Here is a 17,632-nt window from a genome sequence, read left to right on the forward strand (position 1 = left end):
TAAGGACGTACAAATTGGAATGTGACAATTTCAGAGTTCTTCATTCAAAAGAAGTATGTGAGATAGTATCTCAGAAAGATCTCAAGTTTATAGCAAAAATGGTTGTAAGGGTGATTTATACCACACAATTGCAACTAGGTGCCTCAATCTGCAAGAGACAAGTCCTTGACAGATTACACAATTGGGGCAACAGCAAAGGCAGCAATTGTGTCAATCCTTTATGATTCTTATCCAGTACTATATTTTTTCTGAGGGACAATTTGCATTATTCCTGACGAAAATCATAGAGTTTCTACACATGCCTAGTTTCTGCTTTCTGCACGCACACACTCCCTGCACTGCATCTAACCACAGTTCTGTTAAGAATGATTGTGCCGTATCATATTGTTGCATACGTATTGCATATCCGTGGCATTTATGAAGAGGTACTTTGGTATGGCAGAAAGACAGAAAAGTAGCAATGCTGAAGGCATAACGTGACTGATTGTGAAGTTTGTATTGGGCTTTCTTAATGAGTGAGAGTGAAAGTGAAAGGAGTATTGTAAGAGTGTGCCTCCAGTTTGTAAGTAAAGATAAGTTGGGTACTGTGAGAGATAGACTCAACCACGAAGGGGCTTGAGCCCTCAATCTTCTGATCCGAAGTCAGACGCCTTATCCATTAGGCCACATGGTCACTAACTGCAGTATGCTTGGGTGTTTAGGGTTAGGTGGTATGAATGGATGTGGAACATATCAATTACAGGTGCGCAGGACAGGATCCCATACCGTTCTTCATCTTCTTTCCATCAAAGGAGTTTTTTCAAACAATATCTAGATAATTTCCTTATGATGTGCATTTTTGCCGTTAATCCTCCTTTCTTCTTTTATTGAATACTCTGTTTTATGCTGCAATGGTATTTTTGGATTATTTGAAAAGAGAATGAAACTGCTTTGACAGTAGTTCAGACTTCCCATTTCCTGACTTGCTAATTTGCTCCCTGAATTAGCTTATACAAGTGACATGAACAGGGCCTTGACCTAAGCACGTACCTGAAAGCCTGTCACCACCTCTAGAAATAAAATAAACAGCAGCTCAAAACATTCATTTTGAAAGAGAATATTTCAAGTGAGTCCAAGTTTAATTTCAATAAAGAAAGCTGTTGCTGCACATTTGGGTAACCAGCATGACTCTTTTCAGTGAAGAAGTGGAATGGTTCTGTTGCAATATACTATCACCCTGGCAAGCTGCTACGAGGAAGAGTAAACAATATGATTAGGTTTCAACAAAAATGTATTAGTTCAGGGTGTGCACCTCAGATAGACTTAAACTTACACACCCTGGTCTGTGAGAGTAGTGCCCTATCCATTGCGGCATTGAGGGTAATCTGCAAGACAGAGTTCCAAAATCATCCTTTCATCTCAGTTCATGGCCACATACAGTATTTCTGCAGTCATTCGTTTCACTTTTCTGTCTTTAATTAAACTGACCATTTTAAACCTCCGGCACCCACCACTTCAATCTTACCGTTTTTGTGCTATCATAGGGCCTTGGAACTTTTGGCAAGTGGACAGAAGCAGTCAGAGAACCACATCACAATACATACTCCTTTGCCTGATACCTTTCACAACAAATTGCTCTTGGAAAAAGACGTTAACCGGTCCTTGCTCTCAGACAGACACAGAAAGCCTATCACCACCTCTACGAACATATTTCAATCAAACCAATATATATCATTCAACAATTATGCCTCTGTATCAATATAACTACAACTCGAGACAGAAAATAATTTAAAAAACAATCTGCCCATTTGAATAACCAGCAGAGTTTTAAGGACGTACAAATTGGAATGTGACAATTTCAGAATTCTTCATTCAAAAGAAGTATGTGAGATAGTATCTCAGAAAGATCTCAAGTTTATAGCAAAAATGGTTGTAAGGGTGATTTATACCACACAATTGCAACTAGGTGCCTCAATCTGCAAGAGACAAGTCCTTGACAGATTACACAATTGGGGCAACAGCAAAGGCAGCAATTGTGTCAATCCTTTATGATTCTTATCCAGTACTATATTTTTTCTGAGGGACAATTTGCATTATTCCTGACGAAAATCATAGAGTTTCTACACATGCCTAGTTTCTGCTTTCTGCACGCACACACTCCCTGCACTGCATCTAACCACAGTTCTGTTAAGAATGATTGTGCCGTGTCATATTGTTGCATACGTATTGCATATCTGTGGCATTTATGAAGAGGTACTTTGGTATGGCAGAAAGACAGAAAAGTAGCAATGCTGAAGGCATAACGTGACTGATTGTGCAGTTTGTATTGGGCTTTCTTAATGAGTGAGAGTGAAAGTGAAAGGAGTATTGTAAGAGTGTGCCTCCAGTTTGTATGTAAAGATAAGTTGGGCGCTGTGAGAGATAGACTCAACCACGAAGGGGCTCGAGCCCTCAATCTTCTGATCCGAAGTCAGACGCCTTATCCATTAGGCCACATGGTCACTAACTGCAGTATGTTTGGGTGTTTAGGGTTAGGTGGTATGAATGGATGTGGAACATATCAATTACAGGTGCGCAGGACAGGATCTCATACCGTTCTTCATCTTCTTTCCATCAAAGGAGTTTTTTCAAACAATATCTAGATAATTTCCTTATGATGTGCTTTTTTGCCGTTAATCCTCCTTTCTTCTTTTATTGAATACTCTGTTTTATGCTGCAATGGTATTTTTGGATTATTTGAAAAGAGAATGAAACTGCTTTGACAGTAGTTCAGACTTCCCATTTCCTGACTTGCTAATTTGCTCCCTGAATTAGCTTATACAAGTGACATGAACAGGGCCTTGACCTAAGCACGTACCTGAAAGCCTGTCACCACCTCTAGAAATAAAATAAACAGCAGCTCAAAACATTCATTTTGAAAGAGAATATTTCAAGTGAGTCCAAGTTTAATTTCAATAAAGAAAGCTGTTGCTGCACATTTGGGTAACCAGCATGACTCTTTTCAGTGAAGAAGTGGAATGGTTCTGTTGCAATATACTATCACCCTGGCAAGCTGCTACGAGGAAGAGTAAACAATATGATTAGGTTTCAACAAAAATGTATTAGTTCAGGGTGTGCACCTCAGATAGACTTAAACTTACACACCCTGGTCTGTGAGAGTAGTGCCCTATCCATTGCGGCATTGAGGGTAATCTGCAAGACAGAGTTCCAAAATCATCCTTTCATCTCAGTTCATGGCCACATACAGTATTTCTGCAGTCATTCGTTTCACTTTTCTGTCTTTAATTAAACTGACCATTTTAAACCTCCGGCACCCACCACTTCAATCTTACAGTTTTTGTGCTATCATAGGGCCTTGGAACTTTTGGCAAGTGGACAGAAGCAGTCAGAGAACCACATCACAATACATACTCCTTTGCCTGATTCCTTTCACAACAAACTGCTCTTGGAAAAAGACGTTAACCGGTTCTTGCTCTCAGACAGACACAGAAAGCCTATCACCACCTCTACGAACATATTTCAATCAAACCAATATATATCATTCAACAATTATGCCTCTGTATCAATATAACTACAACTCGAGACAGAAAGGAATTTAAAAAACAATCTGCCCATTTGAATAACCAGCATAGTTTTAAGGACGTACAAATTGGAATGTGACAATTTCAGAGTTCCTCATTCATAAGAAGTCTGTGAGATAGTATCTCAGAAAGATCTCAAGTTTATAGCAAAAATGGTTGTAAGGGTGATTTTTACCACACAATTGCAACTAGGTGCCTCAATCTGCAAGAGACCAGTCCTTGACAGATTACACAACTGGGGCAACAGCAAAGGCAGCAATTGTGTCAATCGTTTATGATTCTTCTCTAGTACTATACTTTTTCTGAGGGACAATTTGCATTATTCCTGGAGAAAATCATAGAGCTTCTACCCATGCATAGTTTCTGCTTTCTGCACGCACACACTCCCTGCACTGAGTCTACCCACAGTTCTGTTCGGAATGATCGTGCCATGACATATTGTTGTATACGTATTGCATATCCGTGGCATTTATGAAGAGGTACTTTGGTATGGCAGAAAGACAGAAAAGTAGCAATGCTGAAGGCATAACATGACTGATTGTGCAGTTTGCATTGGGCTTTCTTAATGAGTGAGAGTGAAAGGAGTATTGTAAGAGTGTATTTCCAGTTTGTATGTAAAGATAAGTTGGGTGCTGTGAGAAAAAGACTCAACCATGAAGGGACTCGAACCCTCAATCTTCTGATCCGAAGTCAGACGCCTTATCCATTAGACCACATGGTCACTGACTGCAATATGTTTGGGTGTTTAGGGATAGGTGGTATGAATGGATGTGGAACATATCAATTACAGGTGCGCAGGACAGGATCCCATACCGTTCTTCATCTTCTTTCCATCAAAGGAGTTTTTTCAAACAATATCTAGATAATTTCCAAAGTTTCATATCTTATGCTGTGCTTTTTTGCCATTAATCCTCCTTTCTTCTTTTATTGAATATTCTGTTTTATGCTGCAATGGTATTTTTGGATTATTTGAAAAGAGAATGAAACTGCTTTGACAGTAGTTCAGACTTCCCATTTCTTGACTTGCTAATTTGCTCCCTGAATTAGCTTATACAAGTGACATGAACAGGGCCTTGACCTAAGCACGTACCTGAAAGCCTGTCACCACCTCTAGAAATAAAATTCACAGCAGCTCAAAACATTCATTTTGAAAGAGAATATTTGAAGTGACTCCAAGTTTAATTTCAATAAAGAAAGCTGTATAAAATGACACGCTGCACATTTGGGTAACCAGCATGACTCTTTTCAGTGAAGAAGTGGAATGGTTCTGTTGCAATATACTATCACCCTGGCAAGCTGCTACGAGGAAGAGTAAACAATATGATTAGGTTTCAGCAAAAATGTATTAGTTCAGGGTGTGCACCTCAGATAGACTTAAACTTACACACCCTGGTCTGTGAGAGTAGTGCCCTATCCATTGCGGCATTGAGGGTAATCTGCAAGACAGAGTTCCAAAATCATCCTTTCATCTCAGTTCATGGCCACATACAGTATTTCTGCAGTCATTCGTTTCACTTTTCTGTCTTTAATTAAACTGACCATTTTAAACCTCCGGCACCCACCACTTCAATCTTACAGTTTCTGTGCTATCATAGGGCCTTGGAACTTTTGGCAAGTGGACAGAAGCAGTCAGAGAACCACATCACAATACATACTCCTTTGCCTGATACCTTTCACAACAAACTGCTCTTGGAAAAAGACGTTAACCGGTTCTTGCTCTCAGACAGACACAGAAAGCCTATCACCACCTCTACGAACATATTTCAATCAAACCAATATATATCATTCAACAATTATGCCTCTGTATCAATATAACTACAACTCGAGACAGAAAGGAATTTAAAAAACAATCTGCCCATTTGAATAACCAGCATAGTTTTAAGGACGTACAAATTGGAATGTGACAATTTCAGAGTTCCTCATTCATAAGAAGTCTGTGAGATAGTATCTCAGAAAGATCTCAAGTTTATAGCAAAAATGGTTGCAAGGGTGATTTTTACCACACAATTGCAACTAGGTGCCTCAATCTGCAAGAGACCAGTCCTTGACAGATTACACAACTGGGGCAACAGCAAAGGCAGCAATTGTGTCAATCGTTTATGATTCTTCTCTAGTACTATACTTTTTCTGAGGGACAATTTGCATTATTCCTGGAGAAAATCATAGAGCTTCTACCCATGCATAGTTTCTGCTTTCTGCACGCACACACTCCCTGCACTGAGTCTACCCACAGTTCTGTTCGGAATGATTGTGCCATGACATATTGTTGTATACGTATTGCATATCCGTGGCATTTATGAAGAGGTACTTTGGTATGGCAGAAAGACAGAAAAGTAGCAATGCTGAAGGTATAACATGACTGATTGTGCAGTTTGCATTGGGCTTTCTTAATGAGTGAGAGTGAAATGATTATTGTAAGAGTGTATTTCCAGTTTGTATGTAAAGATAAGGTGGGTGCTGTGACAAAAAGACTCAACCATGAAGGGACTCGAACCCTCAATCTTCTGATCCGAAGTCAGACGCCTTATCCATTAGGCCACATGGTCACTGACTGCAATATGTTTGGGTGTTTAGGGTTAGGTGGTATGAATGGATGTGGAACATATCAATTACAGGTGCGCAGGACAGGATCCCATACCGTTCTTTATCTTCTTTCCATCAAAGGAGTTTTTTCAAACAATATCTAGATAATTTCCAAAGTTTCATATCTTATGATGTGCTTTTTTGCCGTTAATCCTCCTTCTTCTTTTATTGAATACTCTGTTTTATGCTGCAATGGTATTTTTGGATTATTTGAAAAGAGAATGAAACTGCTTTGACAGTAGTTCAGACTTCCCATTTATTGACTTGCTAATTTGCTCCCTGAATTAGCTTATACAAGTGACATGAACAGGGCCTTGACCTAAGCACGTACCTGAAAGCCTGTCACCACCTCTAGAAATAAAATAAACAGCAGCTCAAAACATTCATTTTGAAAGAGAATATTTCAAGTGAGTCCAAGTTTAATTTCAATAAAGAAAGCTGTTGCTGCACATTTGGGTAACCAGCATGACTCTTTTCAGTGAAGAAGTGGAATGGTTCTGTTGCAATATACTATCACCCTGGCAAGCTGCTACGAGGAAGAGTAAACAATATGATTAGGTTTCAACAAAAATGTATTAGTTCAGGGTGTGCACCTCAGATAGACTTAAACTTACACACCCTGGTCTGTGAGAGTAGTGCCCTATCCATTGCGGCATTGAGGGTAATCTGCAAGACAGAGTTCCAAAATCATCCTTTCATCTCAGTTCATGGCCACATACAGTATTTCTGCAGTCATTCGTTTCACTTTTCTGTCTTTAATTAAACTGACCATTTTAATCCTCCGGCACCCACCACTTCAATCTTACAGTTTTTGTGCTATCATAGGGCCTTGGAACTTTTGGCAAGTGGACAGAAGCAGTCAGAGAACCACATCACAATACATACTCCTTTGCCTGATTCCTTTCACAACAAACTGCTCTTGGAAAAAGACGTTAACCGGTTCTTGCTCTCAGACAGACACAGAAAGCCTATCACCACCTCTACGAACATATTTCAATCAAACCAATATATATCATTCAACAATTATGCCTCTGTATCAATATAACTACAACTCGAGACAGAAAGGAATTTAAAAAACAATCTGCCCATTTGAATAACCAGCATAGTTTTAAGGACGTACAAATTGGAATGTGACAATTTCAGAGTTCCTCATTCATAAGAAGTCTGTGAGATAGTATCTCAGAAAGATCTCAAGTTTATAGCAAAAATGGTTGTAAGGGTGATTTTTACCACACAATTGCAACTAGGTGCCTCAATCTGCAAGAGACCAGTCCTTGACAGATTACACAACTGGGGCAACAGCAAAGGCAGCAATTGTGTCAATCGTTTATGATTCTTCTCTAGTACTATACTTTTTCTGAGGGACAATTTGCATTATTCCTGGAGAAAATCATAGAGCTTCTACCCATGCATAGTTTCTGCTTTCTGCACGCACACACTCCCTGCACTGAGTCTACCCACAGTTCTGTTCGGAATGATCGTGCCATGACATATTGTTGTATACGTATTGCATATCCGTGGCATTTATGAAGAGGTACTTTGGTATGGCAGAAAGACAGAAAAGTAGCAATGCTGAAGGCATAACATGACTGATTGTGCAGTTTGCATTGGGCTTTCTTAATGAGTGAGAGTGAAAGGAGTATTGTAAGAGTGTATTTCCAGTTTGTATGTAAAGATAAGTTGGGTGCTGTGAGAAAAAGACTCAACCATGAAGGGACTCGAACCCTCAATCTTCTGATCCGAAGTCAGACGCCTTATCCATTAGGCCACATGGTCACTGACTGCAATATGTTTGGGTGTTTAGGGATAGGTGGTATGAATGGATGTGGAACATATCAATTACAGGTGCGCAGGACAGGATCCCATACCGTTCTTCATCTTCTTTCCATCAAAGGAGTTTTTTCAAACAATATCTAGATAATTTCCAAAGTTTCATATCTTATGCTGTGCTTTTTTGCCGTTAATCCTCCTTTCTTCTTTTATTGAATACTCTGTTTTATGCTGCAATGGTATTTTTGGATTATTTGAAAAGAGAATGAAACTGCTTTGACAGTAGTTCAGACTTCCCATTTCTTGACTTGCTAATTTGCTCCCTGAATTAGCTTATACAAGTGACATGAACAGGGCCTTGACCTAAGCACGTACCTGAAAGCCTGTCACCACCTCTAGAAATAAAATTCACAGCAGCTCAAAACATTCATTTTGAAAGAGAATATTTGAAGTGACTCCAAGTTTAATTTCAATAAAGAAAGCTGTATAAAATGACACGCTGCACATTTGGGTAACCAGCATGACTCTTTTCAGTGAAGAAGTGGAATGGTTCTGTTGCAATATACTATCACCCTGGCAAGCTGCTACGAGGAAGAGTAAACAATATGATTAGGTTTCAGCAAAAATGTATTAGTTCAGGGTGTGCACCTCAGATAGACTTAAACTTACACACCCTGGTCTGTGAGAGTAGTGCCCTATCCATTGCGGCATTGAGGGTAATCTGCAAGACAGAGTTCCAAAATCATCCTTTCATCTCAGTTCATGGCCACATACAGTATTTCTGCAGTCATTCGTTTCACTTTTCTGTCTTTAATTAAACTGACCATTTTAAACCTCCGGCACCCACCACTTCAATCTTACAGTTTCTGTGCTATCATAGGGCCTTGGAACTTTTGGCAAGTGGACAGAAGCAGTCAGAGAACCACATCACAATACATACTCCTTTGCCTGATACCTTTCACAACAAACTGCTCTTGGAAAAAGACGTTAACCGGTTCTTGCTCTCAGACAGACACAGAAAGCCTATCACCACCTCTACGAACATATTTCAATCAAACCAATATATATCATTCAACAATTATGCCTCTGTATCAATATAACTACAACTCGAGACAGAAAGGAATTTAAAAAACAATCTGCCCATTTGAATAACCAGCATAGTTTTAAGGACGTACAAATTGGAATGTGACAATTTCAGAGTTCCTCATTCATAAGAAGTCTGTGAGATAGTATCTCAGAAAGATCTCAAGTTTATAGCAAAAATGGTTGCAAGGGTGATTTTTACCACACAATTGCAACTAGGTGCCTCAATCTGCAAGAGACCAGTCCTTGACAGATTACACAACTGGGGCAACAGCAAAGGCAGCAATTGTGTCAATCGTTTATGATTCTTCTCTAGTACTATACTTTTTCTGAGGGACAATTTGCATTATTCCTGGAGAAAATCATAGAGCTTCTACCCATGCATAGTTTCTGCTTTCTGCACGCACACACTCCCTGCACTGAGTCTACCCACAGTTCTGTTCGGAATGATTGTGCCATGACATATTGTTGTATACGTATTGCATATCCGTGGCATTTATGAAGAGGTACTTTGGTATGGCAGAAAGACAGAAAAGTAGCAATGCTGAAGGTATAACATGACTGATTGTGCAGTTTGCATTGGGCTTTCTTAATGAGTGAGAGTGAAATGATTATTGTAAGAGTGTATTTCCAGTTTGTATGTAAAGATAAGTTGGGTGCTGTGACAAAAAGACTCAACCATGAAGGGACTCGAACCCTCAATCTTCTGATCCGAAGTCAGACGCCTTATCCATTAGGCCACATGGTCACTGACTGCAATATGTTTGGGTGTTTAGGGTTAGGTGGTATGAATGGATGTGGAACATATCAATTACAGGTGCGCAGGACAGGATCCCATACCGTTCTTTATCTTCTTTCCATCAAAGGAGTTTTTTCAAACAATATCTAGATAATTTCCAAAGTTTCATATCTTATGATGTGCTTTTTTGCCGTTAATCCTCCTTCTTCTTTTATTGAATACTCTGTTTTATGCTGCAATGGTATTTTTGGATTATTTGAAAAGAGAATGAAACTGCTTTGACAGTAGTTCAGACTTCCCATTTATTGACTTGCTAATTTGCTCCCTGAATTAGCTTATACAAGTGACATGAACAGGGCCTTGACCTAAGCACGTACCTGAAAGCCTGTCACCACCTCTAGAAATAAAATTCACAGCAGCTCAAAACATTCATATTGAAAGAGAATATTTCAAGTGAGTCCAAGTTTAATTTCAATAAAGAAAGTTGTATAAAATGACACGCTGCACATTTGGGTAACCAGCATGACTCTTTTCAGTGAAGAAGTGGAATGGTTCTGTTGCAATATACTATCACCCTGGCAAGCTGCTACGAGGAAGAGTAAACAATATGATTAGGTTTCAGCAAAAATGTATTAGTTCAGGGTGTGCACCTCAGATAGACTTAAACTTACACACCCTGGTCTGTGAGAGTAGTGCCCTATCCATTGCGGCATTGAGGGTAATCTGCAAGACAGAGTTCCAAAATCATCCTTTCATCTCAGTTCATGGCCACATACAGTATTTCTGCAGTCATTCGTTTCACTTTTCTGTCTTTAATTAAACTGACCATTTTAAACCTCCGGCACCCACCACTTCAATCTTACAGTTTTTGTGCTATCATAGGGCCTTGGAACTTTTGGCAAGTGGACAGAAGCAGTCAGAGAACCACATCACAATACTTACTCCTTTGCCTGATACCTTTCACAACAAATTGCTCTTGGAAAAAGACGTTAACCGGTCCTTGCTCTCAGACAGACACAGAAAGCCTATCACCACCTCTACGAACATATTTCAATCAAACCAATATATATCATTCAACAATTATGCCTCTGTATCAAAATAACTACAACTCGAGACAGAAAAGAATTTAAAAAACAATCTGCCCATTTAAATAACCAGCAGAGTTTTAAGGACGTACAAATTGGAATGTGACAATTTCAGAGTTCCTCATTCATAAGAAGTCTGTGAGATAGTATCTCAGAAAGATCTCAAGTTTATAGCAAAAATGGTTGTAAGGGTGATTTATACCACACAATCGCAACTAGGTGCCTCAATCTGCAAGAGACCAGTCCTTGACAGATTACACAACTGGGGCAACAGCAAAGGCAGCAATTGTGTCAATCCTTTATGATTCTTCTCTAGTACTATACTTTTTCTGAGGGACAATTTGCATTATTCCTGGAGAAAATCATAGAGCTTCTACCCATGCATAGTTTCTGCTTTCTGCACGCACACACTCCCTGCAATGAATCTACCCACAGTTCTGTTCAGAATGATTGCGCCATGTCATATTGTTGTATACGTATTGCATATCCGTGGCATTTATGAAGAGGTACTTTGGTATGGCAGAAAGACAGAAAAGTAGCAATGCTGAAGGCATAACGTGACTGATTGTGCAGTTTGCATTGGGCTTTCTTAATGAGTGAGAGTGAAAGGAGTATTGTAAGAGTGTGTTTCCAGTTTGTATGTAAAGATAACTTGGGTGCTGTGAGAAAAAGACTCAACCATGAAGGGACTCGAACCCTCAATCTTCTGATCCGAAGTCAGACGCCTTATCCATGAGCCACATGGTCACTGACTGCAATATGTTTGGGTGTTTAGGGTTAGGTGGTATGAATGGATGTGGAACATATCAATTACAGGTGCGCAGGACAGGATCCCATACCGTTCTTCATCTTCTTTCCATCAAAGGAGTTTTTTCAAACAATATCTAGATAATTTCCAAAGTTTCATATCTTATGCTGTGCTTTTTTGCCGTTAATCCTCCTTTCTTCTTTTATTGAATACTCTGTTTTATGCTGCAATGGTATTTTTGGATTATTTGAAAAGAGAATGAAACTGCTTTGACAGTAGTTCAGACTTCCCATTTCTTGACTTGCTAATTTGCTCCCTGAATTAGCTTATACAAGTGACATGAACAGGGCCTTGACCTAAGCACGTACCTGAAAGCCTGTCACCACCTCTAGAAATAAAATTCACAGCAGCTCAAAACATTCATTTTGAAAGAGAATATTTGAAGTGACTCCAAGTTTAATTTCAATAAAGAAAGCTGTATAAAATGACACGCTGCACATTTGGGTAACCAACATGACACTTTTCAGTGAAGAAGTGGAATGGTTCTGTTGCAATATACTATCACCCTGGCAAGCTGCTACGAGGAAGAGTAAACAATATGATTAGGTTTCAGCAAAAATGTATTAGTTCAGGGTGTGCACCTCAGATAGACTTAAACTTACACACCCTGGTCTGTGAGAGTAGTGCCCTATCCATTGCGGCATTGAGGGTAATCTGCAAGACAGAGTTCCAAAATCATCCTTTCATCTCAGTTCATGGCTACATACAGTATTTCTGCAGTCATTCGTTTCACTTTTCTGTCTTTAATTAAACTGACCATTTTAAACCTCCGGCACCCACCACTTCAATCTTACCGTTTTTGTGCTATCATAGGGCCTTGGAACTTTTGGCAAGTGGACAGAAGCAGTCAGAGAACCACATCACAATACATACTCCTTTGCCTGATACCTTTCACAACAAACTGCTCTTGGAAAAAGACGTTAACCGGTTCTTGCTCTCAGACAGACACAGAAAGCCTATCACCACCTCTACGAACATATTTCAATCAAACCAATATATATCATTCAACAATTATGCCTCTGTATCAATATAACTACAACTCGAGACAGAAAGGAATTTAAAAAACAATCTGCCCTTTTGAATAACCAGCATAATTTTAAGGACGTACAAATTGGAATGTGACAATTTCAGAGTTCCTCATTCATAAGAAGTCTGTGAGATAGTATCTCAGAAAGATCTCAAGTTTATAGCAAAAATGGTTGTAAGGGTGATTTTTACCACACAATTGCAACTAGGTGCCTCAATCTGCAAGAGACCAGTCCTTGACAGATTACACAACTGGGGCAACAGCAAAGGCATCAATTGTGTCAATCCTTTATGATTCTTCTCTAGTACTATCCTTTTTCTGAGGGACAATTTGCATTATTGCTGGAGAAAATCATAGAGTTACTACGCATGCATAGTTTCTGCTTTCTGCACGCACACACTCCCTGCACTGAATCTACCCACAGTTCTGTTAAGAATGATTGTGCCATGTCATATTGTTGTATACGTATTGCATATCCGTGGCATTTATGAAGAGGTACTTTGGTATGGCAGAAAGACAGAAAAGTAGCATTGCTGAAGGCATAACGTGACTGATTGTGGAGTTTGCATTGGGCTTTCTTAATGAGTGAGAGTGAAAGGAGTATTGTAAGAGTGTGTTTCCAGTTTGTATGTAAAGATAAGTTGGGTGCTGTGAGAAAAAGACTCAACCACGAAAGGACTCGAACCCTCAATCTTCTGATCCAAAGTCAGACACCTTATCCATTAGGCCACATGGTGACTGACTGCAATATGTTTGGGTGTTTAGGGTTAGGTGTATGATTGGATGTGGAACATATCAATTACAGGTGCGCAGGACAGGATCCCATACCGTTCTTCATCTCCTTTCCATCAAAGGAGTTTTTTCAAACAATATCTAGATAATTTCCAAAGTTTCATATCTTATGATGTGCTTTTTTGCCGTTAATCCTAGTTTCTTCTTTTATAGAATACTCTGTTTTATTCTGCAATGGTATTTTTGGATTATTTGAAAAGAGAATGAAACTGCTTTGACAGTAGTTCAGACTTCCCATTTCTTGACTTGCTAATTTGCTCCCTGAATTAGCTTATACAAGTGACATGAACAGGGCCTTGACCTAAGCACGTACCTGAAAGCCTGTCACCACCTCTAGAAATAAAATTCACAGCAGCTCAAAACATTCATTTTGAAAGAGAATATTTCAAGTGAGTCCAAGTTTAATTTCAATAAAGAAAGCTGTATAAAATGACACGCTGCACATTTGGGTAACCAGCATGACTCTTTTCAGTGAAGAAGTGGAATGGTTCTGTTGCAATATACTATCACCCTGTCAAGCTGCTACAAGGAAGAGTAAACAATATGATTAGGTTTCAGCAAAAATGTATTAGTTCAGGGTGTGCACCTCAGATAGACTTAAACTTACACACCCTGGTCTGTGAGAGTAGTGCCCTATCCATTGCGGCATTGAGGGTAATCTGCAAGACAGAGTTCCAAAATCATCCTTTCATCTCAGTTCTTGGCCACATACAGTATTTCTGCAATCATTGGTTTCACTTTTCTGTCTTTAATTAAACTGACCATTTTAAACCTCCGGCACCCACCACTTCAATCTTACCGTTTTTGTGCTATCATAGGGCCTTGGAACTTTTGGCAAGTGGACAGAAACAGTCAGAGAACCACATCATAATACATACTCCTTTGCCTGATACCTTTCACAACAAACTGCTCTTGGAAAAAGACTTTAACCGGTCCTTGCTCTCAGACAGACACAGAAAGCCTATCACCACCTCTACGAACATATTTCAATCAAACCAATATATATCATTCAACAATTATGCCTCTGTATCAATATAACTACAACTCGAGACAGAAAGGAATTTAAAAAACAATCTGCCCATTTGAATAACCAGCATAGTTTTAAGGACGTACAAATTGGAATGTGACAATTTCAGAGTTCCTCATTCATAAGAAGTCTGTGAGATAGTATCTCAGAAAGATCTCAAGTTTATAGCAAAAATGGTTGTAAGGGTGATTTTTACCACACAATTGCAACTAGGTGCCTCAATCTGCAAGAGACCAGTCCTTGACAGATTACACAACTGGGGCAACAGCAAAGGCATCAATTGTGTCAATCCTTTATGATTCTTCTCTAGTACTATCCTTTTTCTGAGGGACAATTTGCATTATTCCTGGAGAAAATCATAGAGTTTCTACGCATGCATAGTTTCTGATTTCTGCACGCACACTCCCTGCACTGCATCTACCCACAGTGCTGTTAAGAATGATTGTGCTGTGTCATATTGTTGCATACGTATTGCATATCAGTGGCATTTATGAAGAGGTACTTTGGTATGGCAGAAAGACAGAAAAGTAGCAATGCTGAAGGCATAACGTGACTGATTGTGCAGTTTGCATTGGGCTTTCTTAATGAGTGAGAGTGAAAGGAGTATTGTAAGAGTGTGCCTCCAGTTTGTATGTAAAGAAAAGTTGGGTGCTGTGAGAAAAAGACTCAACCACGAAGGGACTCGAACCCTCAATCTTCTGATCCGAAGTGAGATGCCTTATCCATTAGGCCACATGGTCACTGATTGCAATATGTTTGGCTGTTTAGGGTTAGGTGGTATGATTGGATGTGGAACATATCAATTACAGGTGCGCAGGACAGGATCCCATACCGTTCTTCATCTTCTTTCCATCAAAGGAGTTTTTTCAAACAATATCTAGATAATTTCCAAAGTTTCATATCTTATGATGTGCTTTTTTGCCGTTAATCCTCCTTTCTTCTTTGATAGAATACTCTGTTTTATGCTGCAATGGTATTTTTGGATTATTTGAAAAGAGAATGAAACTGCTTTGACAGTAGTTCAGACTTCCCATTTCTTGACTTGCTAATTTGCTCCCTGAATTAGCTTATACAAGTGACATGAACAGGGCCTTGACCTAAGCACGTACCTGAAAGCCTGTCACCACCTCTAGAAATAAAATTGACAGCAGCTCAAAACATTCATTTTGAAAGAGAATATTTCAAGTGAGTCCAAGTTTAATTTCAATAAAGAAAGCTGCATAAAATGACACGCTGCACATTTGGGTAACCAGCATGACTCTTTTCAGTGAAGAAGTGGAATGGTTCTGTTGCAATATACTATCACCCTGGTAAGCTGCTACGAGGAAGAGTAAACAATATGATTAGGTTTCAGCAAAAATGTATTAGTTCAGGGTGTGCACCTCAGATAGATTTAAACTTACACACCCTGGTCTGTGAGAGTAGTGCCCTATCCATTGCGGCATTGAGGGTAATCTGCAAGACAGAGTTCCAAAATAATCCTTTCATCTCAGTTCATGGCCACATACAGTATTTCTGCAGTCATTCGTTTCACTTTTCTGTCTTTAAATAAACTGACCATTTTAAACCTCCGGCACCCACCACTTCAATCTTACCGTTTTTGTGCTATCATAGGGCCTTGGAACTTTTGGCAAGTGGACAGAAGCAGTCAGAGAACCACATCACAATACATACTCCTTTGCCTGATACCTTTCACAACAACTGCTCTTGGAAAAAGACGTTAACCGGTCCTTGCTCTCAGACAGACACAGAAAGCCTATCACCACCTCTACGAACATATTTCAATCAAACCAATATCTATCATTGAACAATTATGCCTCTGTATCAATATAACTACAACTCGAGACAGAAAGGAATTTAAAAAACAATCTGCCCATTTGAATAACCAGCATAGTTTTAAGGACGTACAAATTGGAATGTGACAATTTCAGAGTTCCTCATTCATAAGAAGTCTGTGAGATAGTATCTCAGAAAGATCTCAAGTTTATAGCAAAAATGGTTGTAAGGGTGATTTTTACCACACAATTGCAACTAGGTGCCTCAATCTGCAAGAGACCACTCCTTGACAGATTACACAACTGGGGAAACAGCAAAGGCAGCAATTGTGTCAATCCTTTATGATTCTTCTCTAGTACTATCCTTTTTCTGAGGGACAATTTGCATTATTCCTGGAGAAAATCATAGAGCTTCTACGCATGCATAGTTTCTGCTTTCTGCACGCACACACTCCCTGCACTGAATCTACCCACAGTTCTGTTAAGAATGATTGTGCCATGTCATATTGTTGTATACGTATTGCATATCCGTGGCATTTATGAAGAGGTACTTTGGTATGGCAGAAAGACAGAAAAGTAGCATTGCTGAAGGCATAACGTGACTGATTGTGCAGTTTGCATTGGGCTTTCTTAATGAGTGAGAGTGAAAGGAGTATTGTAAGAGTGTTTTTCCAGTTTGTATGTAAAGATAAGTTGGGTGCTGTGAGAAAAAGACTCAACCACGAAAGGACTCGAACCTTCAACCTTCTGATCCGAAGTCAGACGCCTTATTCATTAGGCCACATGGTGACTGACTGCAATATGTTTGGGTGTTTAGGGTTAGGTGTATGATTGGATGTGGAACATATCAATTACAGGTGCGCAGGACAGGATCCCATACCGTTCTTCATCTTCTTTCCATCAAAGGAGTTTTTTCAAACAATATCTAGATAATTTCCAAAGTTTCATATCTTATGATGTGCTTTTTTGCCGTTAATCCTCCTTTCTTCTTTTATAGAATACTCTGTTTTATGCTGCAATGGTATTTTTGGATTATTTGAAAAGAGAATGAAACTGCTTTGACAGTAGTTCAGACTTCCCATTTCTTGACTTGCTAATTTGCTCCCTGAATTAGCTTATACAAGTGACATGAACAGGGCCTTGACCTAAGCACGTACCTGAAAGCCTGTCACCACCTCTAGAAATAAAATTCACAGCAGCTCAAAACATTCAGTTTGAAAGAGAATATTTCAAGTGAGTCCAAGTTGAATTTCAATAAAGAAAGCTGTATAAAATGACATGCTGCACATTTGGGTAACCAGCATGACTCTTTTCAGTGAAGAAGTGGAATGGTTGTGTTGCAATATACTATCACCCTGGCAAGCTGCTACGAGGAAGAGTAAA

The 17,632-nt window shown here is 39.3% G+C and overlaps 4 non-coding genes across 4 annotated transcripts; all 4 read right to left on the bottom strand.

Moving 5' to 3' along the window:
• Nucleotides 1–4,208: 4,208 nt before the first annotated feature.
• On the bottom strand, nt 4,209–4,281 carry TRNAR-UCG (transfer RNA arginine (anticodon UCG)). Its single transcript has one exon. It is a non-coding gene; the product is annotated as a tRNA-Arg (tRNA).
• A 1,752-nt stretch (nt 4,282–6,033) lies between these two features.
• On the bottom strand, nt 6,034–6,106 carry TRNAR-UCG (transfer RNA arginine (anticodon UCG)). The gene has a single exon. It is a non-coding gene; the product is annotated as a tRNA-Arg (tRNA).
• A 1,740-nt stretch (nt 6,107–7,846) lies between these two features.
• On the bottom strand, nt 7,847–7,919 carry TRNAR-UCG (transfer RNA arginine (anticodon UCG)). Its single transcript has one exon. It is a non-coding gene; the product is annotated as a tRNA-Arg (tRNA).
• Nucleotides 7,920–9,671: 1,752 nt separating this feature from the next.
• Nucleotides 9,672–9,744, bottom strand: TRNAR-UCG (transfer RNA arginine (anticodon UCG)). Its single transcript has one exon. It is a non-coding gene; the product is annotated as a tRNA-Arg (tRNA).
• Between the last annotated feature and the right edge of the window lie 7,888 nt (nt 9,745–17,632).

This window comes from Pleurodeles waltl, chromosome 4_1 (genome assembly GCF_031143425.1).
Source record: "Pleurodeles waltl isolate 20211129_DDA chromosome 4_1, aPleWal1.hap1.20221129, whole genome shotgun sequence".
Taxonomy (NCBI): Eukaryota; Metazoa; Chordata; class Amphibia; order Caudata; family Salamandridae; genus Pleurodeles; species Pleurodeles waltl.